This window comes from Xyrauchen texanus, chromosome 4, assembly GCF_025860055.1.
Source record: "Xyrauchen texanus isolate HMW12.3.18 chromosome 4, RBS_HiC_50CHRs, whole genome shotgun sequence".
Classification (NCBI taxonomy): Eukaryota; Metazoa; Chordata; class Actinopteri; order Cypriniformes; family Catostomidae; genus Xyrauchen; species Xyrauchen texanus.
Window position 1 is genome coordinate 38,483,256 of NC_068279.1, and position 11,180 is coordinate 38,494,435.

The window sequence follows — 11,180 nt, forward strand, 5'->3', positions numbered from 1 at the left end:
CCCTCCGTGGACATTTCACCCAGAAAATGGAGCTCACGCATGCCCATATTCCCAACAACACTTGGGAATATGGCTTTGATGACATCAGCAGAAAATTTAATTTATGTTGCATTCCAGATTCAACTTGGAAAGCTGGCATTTCCAACTTAGTTCTAGGAAAAGTGCAATGTAATGCCACTTGAAGTCGGACTTCTAAATTGGAAACTTGTGTGGAAATATTCAACTCTGATTTCACAGAGAGGCAGGTGCATGACATCCTACCAACATGTCGGCACCAAGGGAGATGTACAAAGTTAGTCATAAATGTTAACTTTTATTAAATAATATGGATGAGTCAAAGTTAATAAATTACACGAATTTAAAGCTTGTTTAACAAACGTTTGCACAGACAGTTGTACAAAACATGGTAAATTAGACCATGACTGAAGCCTGACAAAAGTGGACACTCCACTGAGAATGCCCTGCTGTCTGTCACTGAGACAGGCGAAAGCTGAATCCAGATCATCCGTTCTGATTCTGCTGGACCTTTCTGCTGCCTTTGACACAGTCAACCATCAGATCCTACTCTCCACCCTCTCTAAACTGGGCATCACTGGAACTGTGCTTGACTGGTTCAACTCTTATCTCTCAGAAAGTTCCTTTGAGGTAGCCTGGAGAGGGGAGGTATCCAAGCCACACCAGTTACTTACTGGGGTACCTCAGGGATCAGTGCTTGGGCCACTTCTCTTCTCCAGATACACAACATCACTGGGACCCATCATCCAGTCACATGGTTTCTCTTACCACTGCTACGCTGATGACACGCAACTCTACTTGTCTTTCCAGCCCAACGACACCACAGTGACCGCTCGAATCGCTGCCTGTCTGGCAGACATCTCAGCTTGGATGAAGGAACACCACCTTCAACTCAGCCCAGCCAAGAACGAACTCCTTGTCTTTCCAGCCAACCCTGCTGTTGAACACATCATCACCGTGCAGCTGGGTCCAACTACAGTTTCACCTTACAAAACGGTCAGAAATCTAGGGGTAACCATTGATGATGATCTAAATTTCACAGACCACATTTCAAAGACTGCAAGATCATGTAGATTTACACTCTACAATATCAGGAAGACCCTTCCACTCTGTACATGCCACACAACTGCTCGTTCAGTTCCTTGTCATAACTAGACTGGACTACTGTAACGCTCTCATTGCAGGCCTTCCTGCATGTGCTATTAGACCTCTGCAAATGATCCAGAATGCAGCAGCACGTCTGGTCTTTAATGAACCTAAGAGAGCACGTTACACCACTTTTTGTCTCTCTCCACTGGCTGCCGGTTCATGCACGTATTAAATTTAAGGCCCTGATGCTGGCATACAAAACAGTCACTGGGTCTGCTCCAGCATACCTAAAAACATTTATGCAGAGCTACGTTCCCACCAGAAGCCTGCGGTCGGCTAAGGAACGTCGCCTTGTCATACCAAAACAAAAAGGCACCAAAACACTTTCCCGGACTTTCAGTTTCATCATACCACGGTGGTGGAATGACCTTCCCAACTCAATCCGGGAAGCTAACTCACTCTCTAGCTTCAAAAACGGCTAAAAACACATCTTTTCCAAAAGCACTTAACCGGTCACTTAAAAAAATAATTTACATTTCTTGTTGCACTTAAATCTGTTTTGTATAATATTCTGATGATAGCTAAACTTTGTAATATGGCACTTTTTGTACCACTGTCTCCCTAAGAAGATTCGCTGATGTTTTTCCTCTTTTGTAAGTCGCTTTGGATAAAAGTGTCTGCCAAAATAAATGTAAATATATTACTCTCTTTTGATAATCGTACAGCTGTAGCACAAATGCTAGCATTGCAGCATTGTTTATCAATCGGATTCGGGCTATGTTCCATTTAAAATTGTATCCCCTTCCCATGCAAAGTTCCCTCCATCTCATGGACTTGGATGTTCTTCACTGCTTGCATTGCGTGAGTGTCCACTACTGGTGGAAGACATGCAATGGGTTTAACTGGAACACCCTTAAGCCTTGATCAATTAGAGCATGTCGAAGGCTGGTGTCAGTGTGTGGAATTATTTAGTAAAGTTTGCACCTGAGAAAACAATGTTTTCGGAAATTGGTTTTAGAGACTTATATATAAATCTTGTTAAAAAAAAAAGTTCATTAGAAGGAATTGTTAGAAAGGATTCATCAAGATTTACACAAATACAAATGTTACCATAATGAACACATAGGCTATAACTGTGTGCTAAACAGTTTAAGGTAGCTACAAGTATTATGCTGTTAAATCTCAATATAACTTTTCTAAACTGCTTAATTGACCTAACTTCACTTCCATTATACATTGTGAATAGCACTTAACATGCCATTAAACAATTGATGATCAAAGCAATTAAAAAAAGAAATGTTTATCATTTTGGTTCATTCTGAGCAGAAACAGTATTATTTCCGTTCATTTTTCAAATGGTAACCAGTGTTGTGGGGCTGGAGTTTATGAAGTGCAATCTGCAGTCACGTCTCAATCAAGTTGCATTGTGGGATATTGAGCTGCCTGAAGCGTACATCCATGTAGACTCGCTCCCTCTGTCAGAATTGAGGCGTTTGAGGGTCTGTCAACAGAAACTTCCCTCACTCACTTAACGAAGTGGAACAGACTTCAAAAATGGCAGTGGGGATTCCCCTGAGGGGAAATGCTTAGGGGGGATAACAATGTATGTAAGGTTCAGAAACCCTTGTTATTAATAACACCTGTGGCCGTTAAGTTAACTGCAGCCAGCTACCTGTTGCTCGTGCTCAGGCACACTCCATAGGGACACGAGCGATCAAGCATCCAAAACAATGATGTAACGTACAAAGAGACAACGTGATTCACCGGCATCATGCTGACAGATGAGGTAGCATAATTAAAATTACAAAGTTATGATTGTTTTGCAAAAAACTTTGAGACTGTTTATTATATTATATATTTTCCAGTGCTGGAACAGGGCTAAAACACTGTGTGGATACAGGTCTGAATATGAGAGACTGTAGATTGAAGTAGTCACTTTTCTTGCATGATACATTGACTGCATTTATACGATAACTATACGTAAGTTAGCTAGCCAGCTTTATCAATAGCTGTTAGATAAATTTGGTGGATAATGACAGTATCTGTTTATAAAATAGACTGTACAGTATAAATATGTTGACACAATTCAGTATTGATGTGATTCCATCACAACTGTCAGTTTGATATATCGATGCACTATTGTTTCATAATAAAAGATTGTATATATTTTCTGCATAACAAAGTTACGTCACACTAATGAATGGGTCTAATGAATTCTAGCATTAATTTAATGTATTATTGTAGCTTAATTTTTTTTTTTCAAAGGCTCATTTTTTAAGTTTCGTTACAAGCCGTTCACACATTGGCAAAAAAAATAAAGGCAAATATTACATGAACATTGTTACATATTACACGTTTAAAGTGGAACGCAGCTTAGATTGCCTTAATGGTCGGAGATAGGAAATCAAGTAGGAACAACCCACTTTAAATGGAACGCAGCATTAACTCATTTAGATTCTTTGGAATTTAATACCCCCTGATGAACTGCTCTCAATAAGATCAGGAATATGCATTTAAGAAGTAAATAGGGTGCATTTTGATTTAGTGTTGTCTTCTAAATTTCTTTTAATGTTCTATTAAAAGTTGATATTGTGATAACATTTATCACATGAAACAGCACACAGTTCAATAACTTTTTTAAATCAAGTTTTCGGTTTCAGTTCTTTATTGGCATAATAAATAGGCCTCTTTGTACATTTGTATTGCTAAATCATTTATAGCTTCTGAGGACATAATGTGAGTGAAGGAAGAGCTAAACCATTTTTATTTTGTATTTCTTCGAGTATTCAATCATATCTTAAACAAGCTAAATAAGGGCATTCAATCAAATGCCCGTTTTTATATTAAGTTATATAGAAAAGCAGTACCACCAAAACGCTATGAAAGAACAAGGCCTGAAATTGAGTGATTATCGTGCGTCAGAAAACAGAAGTGGGTGCGCATGACTTCCTGCGGAGGAGATTGTTGTTTTTTTTTATATATATATAAAACATCACTTTTTCAAACGCGGATGCGAACCTTTCTGCAGCCTAACCACAACTTTGCAGTGTGGTAACCTTTATAATATATGGTGGAAGCTGCGTAAGCAGATTTGAGCTGTCAAAAGTTTCTAAGAGTTCCTTTTAAAGAGAACCTCACAAATATATGTATGAATTGTAGTAAAATGAGCGTACTTGATATTGTCTTCAGGTTACACTCATGTACTCAGTTCATTACATACGATAAAGGTGTGCCAAGGTTTGCCAGTGTGCCAAACTGTCTATCCTGTTACTTTGGGGGGCGGCAGCATTTTAAAGCAAAGCAAAGCAAAGCATGCATTGAATCTGCAACATTGAGCAAGGTATGGCCTTACATAGTGCAATATACAAGTAAAAGGCCTTACTTTAAAGAAAGAGGCACATCTAAGAAAAATGACTAGTGTGAAGAGAAATACTTACTTGTTAGGGGTTGCTGAGCTAGCGTGCACGGCTAGCTAACTCGCGTGAGGAGCAGAGCACTTTAAACTTTAAATATTCAAGGGTAACAGTAATTTAATCCATTCTGCTGCTTATGTTCCAGATATTTTTCGCTCGTTCTCATTTACGTGAGGGTCGATCGTGTGTCCATCCCGTTCGCTGACTTGTAACGCAGCTCGCGAAAATGTTTAGGGTCAAATTTAGACGGCTAGCTGCGCGTTAGCACGGGTTGCTGCTGCTCTTATTTACAAAACACGACCATAGGACCATCGCACAACACGACGACGATGACGACGGCCTATCTGTTAAAGAAAGACACTTGTATGTATATGTTACGGACGCGACATGTCTTAAGATCTTAAGTCAAGTGGAGAAGCAGCTAGCGTACATGCTAACACAACCGACGAGTGCCTGATACAGTCAGAACATCAACAGATCATGATTTAACAAACGGCCGCTGAGTTTAACTTGACAAGATATACGCCCGTCTATGTCTATCATTTGAATACGACGTAACTGAAGATGAGCCGTCGCGATGTTCTTGTGCTGTCTGCATATGCAGGTGGCTCCCTGTCGTTGCTGTAGTTGACACGACACTAACAGGCTTCAGTGGGCTGGGTGTCAAAACCTAGCGAGCTTCCTTTCTAGACAGCTTTTTGGGCATCACAGGCTGCTTGTGAAAATGTGTCGTCATTGTAAACATGTCTTTATGTAAATACTTAATGCAATGTGAATAAGAAATTGACTTTAAAAAAACAAATCTTCCTTGAGAAATATTCACTGGAGTAAAAAGTGTGACGTGCAGAATAGAATTATAAGGGTTATGCAGGACACCTTCCCCTGCTTAATTTGAGGTTGCACACTTTCACCTAACACGATGTAAATGATCATCAATTGTTTAATGGCATGTTAAGAGCTATTTGCAAAGCAATTAAAAACTAAATGTTTTTCATTTCGGTTCATTCTGAGCAGAAACATTATTATTTCCAAATGGTAACAATTTAGAGCATAATAAAAGAACAGTTAATAACATTCTTTAAAAAAAAGAAAAAAACAGTACTCTGTGCTAAAGGTGGGTGATATGCCAGGTGGAGTGTTTCCAGATCTCAAAAGAGAATCAAGGCACTGTTTTTGGAAAAACAAGCTCAAATTAGGAATTTGGCTTACCCAAAATAAGCAAAAATAAGCTATTCAATTGAATTTTCAGGATAGAAATCAGAACATAAAAGTATACAGTAGCCTATGTAAAGACTTTTCAGTAAATGCATTCTTAATATTAAATATTTACCCCAAAATATTTTAAATATTCATTTGGCCACCTAAAATCAATTAATAGCCTAAATCTCTCTCTCCGGCATGCATGCACATACAGCGTGGGTGCATTTGGACTAAACGTCACCTTTTGCGGGCCAAACGTTTTCTTTGTTAGTTTTTTTTTTTTACATTGGTTTTTAGACTAGCGGTGTCCTTCAGAATCAAAGTGCATGCTTATGCTCTATTAAAAAGAGAGAAGCCTCTTTTTTTTAATTAAAAAATTAACTGGTTCTTTTTTTTTTTTTTTTTTTTGGTGCCTGATTGCAGAATTATGTTTTTTCCCCAAATTGTTTAATAGCAACATCCACATGTAAGATTGTTTCTCAATGGGCAGTATTTCAAAACTTGGACAGCATTCTTGGGTATCATAGGCTGAGCTATAATTCCCCCAAAATATGCTGTACACACCTAACGCCCCAAAATGCTGTCAAGGCATGCAATTCATTAGCTTTTTGAAAAGCAGCCAGTGTGTAACAGTGGATTGCGGATTCACTGACCCTTTGCTGTATCACCTCCATCAGATTACAATCAATTATTAACTCTAAGCACTCTCAGTACGGATCCCTTAGGCTTAGATTATATTTGCTTTTTTATTTGGTCATTTAGACAAGCATGGTTTTTGACTTTGTTTAATAATTTTACGAAAGTAACGATGGTGAACTTGTCCTTGATGTCAGACTCGTGTTTGACCTCTCACACTGGTTTAGCTGAAAGCAAAGTGTGTTTGCTATACACATGCTCCATTGCTTATTCAATCTATATTGAGCTTGAAAAGGCTGTATCATATCAAGCATATCCCCTTGACCAAACACTAAACAATGTGATTAATACATCAACCGTAGATTTTCACTTGCATTTTTGAGCTCACAAGGAAGTAAACTTTGCATTTAGTCTTATCAAAATTGTAAAAACAGTCTTAAATATTAAGGATTATGCTATAAGGGAAAAACACTGTATTTAATATTTGTTAAAGCTGATATGTGCAATTTCTTTGATGTTAAAATTATTTCTTGTATCTCGGCTTAAAGCAATAGTTCAACCAAAAATGAAAATGATCTCATCATTTACTCACCCTCATGCCATCCCAGATGTGTATGAATTTCTTTCTTCTGCAGAACACAAATTAATATTTTTAGAAGAATATCTCAGCTCTGTAGGTCCATACAATTCAAGTGAATGGTGGCCAGAAGTTTGAAGCTCCAAAAAGCACATAAAGACAGTATAAAAGTAATCCATACGACTCCAGTGTTTAGATCCTTTTCTTCAGAATTGATATGATAGGTGTGGGTGAGAAACAGATCAATAAAGTCCTTTTTTTTTTTTTTTACTATAAATGTCCACCTTTGATTAGCTCCAGCCAGTAGATGGCAATATGCAATAAAAAAATAACCAAATGACAAAATAATAATGTGAAAGTGGAGATTTATAGTAAAAAGGACTTCAATATTGATCTGTTTCTCACCACATCTATCTGTAACGATGAGCAGGAAGGCAGACGAGGGGCAAGGATCTAAATGCAGGGGTTTTTATTATATTAATAAGATAAACAAAACAGGAACAAACAAAACATCCACGATGGGAAAAATAGAAACAAAAACATGGAAGACATTAAATGGAACAAAACACGAAAGACATAAAAAGGGTTCACGAGTAGGATAGGCACAACGGGGAGCACGGAAACAAGCATCCATAAACATCAACGATAGACAAGGGAATGGAGAACAAACAGGGTATATATACACTGGATACATGATGATGACAAACTACAATCAGGTGAGCACAATGACACAAGGCTGGCAGTGATGAGTGCTGGGGATCATGGGAAATGTAGTTTTAACACGAAGACAGTGAAACACGGGGCGGACAACAAGGAAAACGTGACATGGAATGTGAACAGAGACGGGTGAACAGAAAACACGGGACGGACAACAGGGATCATAACATAGGCCCCCCTCAAAAGGACCGGATTCCAGACGGTCCTAGAGGGGAAAAGACCCACAAAGACAACAACAAGAAAAAATGACCAAGGAGTGAGGGGGTAGACCCGGGGGGAAAACAGACAGATGAAGGGGGGCACAAGGGACACAGAGACAGACCAAGGAGATACAAGGGACAATTAGGCAGACCATGGGAGTACAAGGGGCAAATAGACAGACCAAAGGGACGCAAGACAGGCAATCCAAGGGGGCACAGAGAGCAGACAGGCAGTCCAAGGAGGCACGGGGGGCAGACAGGCAGTCCAAGGAGGCATGGGGGCAGACAGGCAGTCAAAGGAGGCACGGGGGCAGACAGGCAGTCCAAGGGGTGTGCGAAGGGAACCGGGTCAGGTGGCCTGGGAGGTGGCCGTAGAGCAGGGGCCGGTTCAGGGGGCCTGGGAAGTGACCACCGGACAGAGGCCGGTTTAGATGGCCCGGGAGCTGGCCACTTGGCAAGGGCCGGTTCAGGGGGCCTGGGAGGTGGCCACAGGACAGGGACAGTTCGAGGAGGCCTGGGAGGAGGCCACAAGACAGGGACAGGTCTAGGGGGCCTGGGAGGTGGCCAACGGACAGGGACAGGTCCAGGAGGCCTGGGAGGCGGCCTCAGGACAGGGACAGGTCTCGGGGCGAAGCTGAGAGGGGCTCTGGAGACGAAGCTGAGGGAGGCTCTGGAGGCTCAGTAGGCGGAGCTGAGGGAGGCTCTGGGGCCTCAGGAGGTGGAGCTGCGAGAGGCTCTGGAAGTTCAGGAGGCGGAGCTGGGGGAGGCTCAGGAGACGGAGCTGAGGAAGGCTCAGGAGACGGAGCTGAGGAAGGCTCAGGAGGTGGAGCCGAGGAAGGCTCAGGAGGCAGAGCCGAGGAAGGGGGCGCCGTAGGAGGCTTTAGGGGCGGAGACCTGGAAGGCTCGGGAGGTGGAGCTGTAGGAGGCTCGGGAGGCGGAGCCGAGGGAGGCTCGGGAGACGGAGCCGAGGGAGGCTCGGGAGACGGAGCCGAGGGAGGCTCAGGAGACAGAGCCGAGGAAGGTGCCACCGTAGGAGGCTCTAGAGGCGAAGGCCTGGAAGGCTCTGGCGGTGGAGCCGAGGGAGGTGGCACCATAGGAGGCTCGGGAGGTGGAGCCGTAGGAGGCTCTGGAACTTCTGGGTGAAGAGCCGTAGGAGGCTCGGGGAGAAGGGCCATGGAAGGCTCGAGAGGCTCTGGAGGCGGAGCCCTGGAGGGCTCGAGAGGCTTGAGAGACGGAGCACTGGAAGGCTCGAGAGACTTGGGAGGCGGAGCCCTGGGAGGCTCGGGAGGAGGAGCCCTGGAAGGCTCGAGAGATTTGGGAGATGGAGCCCTGGGAGGCGGAGCCCTAGGAGGCTTGGGAGGAGGAGCCCTGGGTGGCTCGGGAGACTTGAAAGGCGGAGCCCTGGAAGGCTTGAGAGGGTTGAGAGGCGGAGCCCTGGGAGGCTCGAGAGACTTGAGGGGTGGAGCCCTGGGAGGCTCGAGAGACTTGAGGGGTGGAGCCCTAGAAGGCTCGAGAGGCTTGAGTGGCAGAGCACTGGAAGGCTCGAGAGACTCGAGGGGCGAAGCCCTGGAAGGCTTGAGGGACTTGAGAGGCGGAGCCCTGGGAGGCTCGGGAGGCGGAGCCCCGGAAAGCCCGGGAGGCGGAGCTCTGGAAAGCCTGGGAGGCGGAGCTCTGGAAAGCTCGGGAGGCGGAGCTCTGGAAAGCTCGGGAGGTGTTGGGTCTTGGACGGTAGAGGCCACAGACGCTGGCTCTGGGACGGTAGAGGCCACAGGCGCTGGCTCTGGGACGGTAGAGGCCACAGGCGCTGGCTCTGGGACGGTAGAGGCCACAGGCGCTGGCTCTGGGACGGTCGAGGCTACAGGCGCTGGCTCTGGGACGGTCGAGGCTACAGGCGCTGGCTCTGGGACGGTCGAGGCTACAGGCGCTGGCTCGCTGACCGTGGCAGGCGTGGGCTCTGGCTCGCTGACCGTGGCAGGCGTGGGCTCTGGCTCGCTGACCGTGGCAGGCGTGGGCCCTGGCTCACTGACCGTGGCAGGCATGGGCCCTGGCTCGCTGACCGTGGCAGGTGTGGGTTGGGAGGCGGAAACCTTCCTTCTCTTCCTCCTTCGGGCGGACAAAGTTGGCAGCGCTGGCACGTTGATCCGGGTAGGTAGGGGCTCAGGTTCGACAGCCGGAATCACAAGGGGTGGTTCCTCGGGCGCGAGTTTCCTCAGAACGAGACTCACGTACTTCCTCCACGGGTGGTCTCCGGGTTTCGGTGCCTCTCTCCGCCGGGATGACGGTAACCCGACCCAGTAGATGGTCCTCAGGGCGTCACAGTCGAACCCGGTGTGGATGGCGACCGTGGAGAAGAGCCGTGAGTACTCGAGGAGGGGAAGATTTGCCTGGGCCAGTTCAAGGAAAACCGCTGCTAGATCCATAGGTGTTCTATCGTTCTGTAACGATGAGCAGGAAGGCAGACGAGGGGCAAGGATCTAAATGCAGGGTTTTTTATTATATTAATAAGATAAACAAAACAGGAACAAACAAAACATCCACGATGGGAAAAATAGAAACAAAAACACGGAAGACATTAAATGGAACAAAACACGAAAGACATAAAAAGGGTTCACGAGTAGGATAGGCACAACGGGGAGCACGGAAACAAGCATCCATAAACATCAACGATAGACAAGGGAATGGAGAACAAACAGGGTATATATACACTGGATACATGATGATGACAAACTACAATCAGGTGAGCACAATGACACAAGGCTGGCAGTGATGAGTGCTGGGGATCATGGGAAATGTAGTTTTAACACGAAGACAGTGAAACAAGGGGCGGACAACAAGGAAAACGTGACATGGAATGTGAACAGAGACGGGTGAACAGAAAACACGGGACAGACAACAGGGATCATAACACTATCATATCACATCTGAAGACATTGATTCAACCAACAGCCAACAATTACTTTTATGCTGCCTTTCTGTGCTTTTTGGAGCTTCAAAGTTCTGGTCATTTGCATTGTATGGACCTACAGAGCTGAGATACTGTATTATTTTAAAACTCTTTGTGTTTAGCAGAAGAAAGAAAGTCATTCATATCTGAGATGGCATGAGGGTGAGTAAATAAATGAGAACATTTTCATTTTTGGGTGAATTATTCCTTTAACCAAGGCCCAAGGGTTATATCTTGTAGTATACAATATGATCAATGTGACCATGGCCTAGGAAGGTTCATCCAAAATTCAGAATATAAGCAGAGGAACATTTTGTTAACCTGTTAAAACATGGACTGCATTAATCAAAGACCTTAACTTTAGCAATTCACATTTTATCATTGGCATA

The 11,180-nt window shown here is 44.3% G+C and overlaps 1 protein-coding gene across 1 annotated transcript in view; it reads right to left on the reverse strand.

Annotated features, from left to right (window-relative positions):
- Positions 1-5,168, reverse strand: part of jak2b (Janus kinase 2b) — a 41,465-nt gene extending 36,297 nt beyond the window's left edge. The window contains exon 1 of the mRNA XM_052122674.1: positions 4,542-5,168. The gene's annotated coding sequence lies outside the window, so the exon portion shown is untranslated. The remainder of the gene's footprint in view (positions 1-4,541) is intronic.
- Between the last annotated feature and the right edge of the window lie 6,012 nt (positions 5,169-11,180).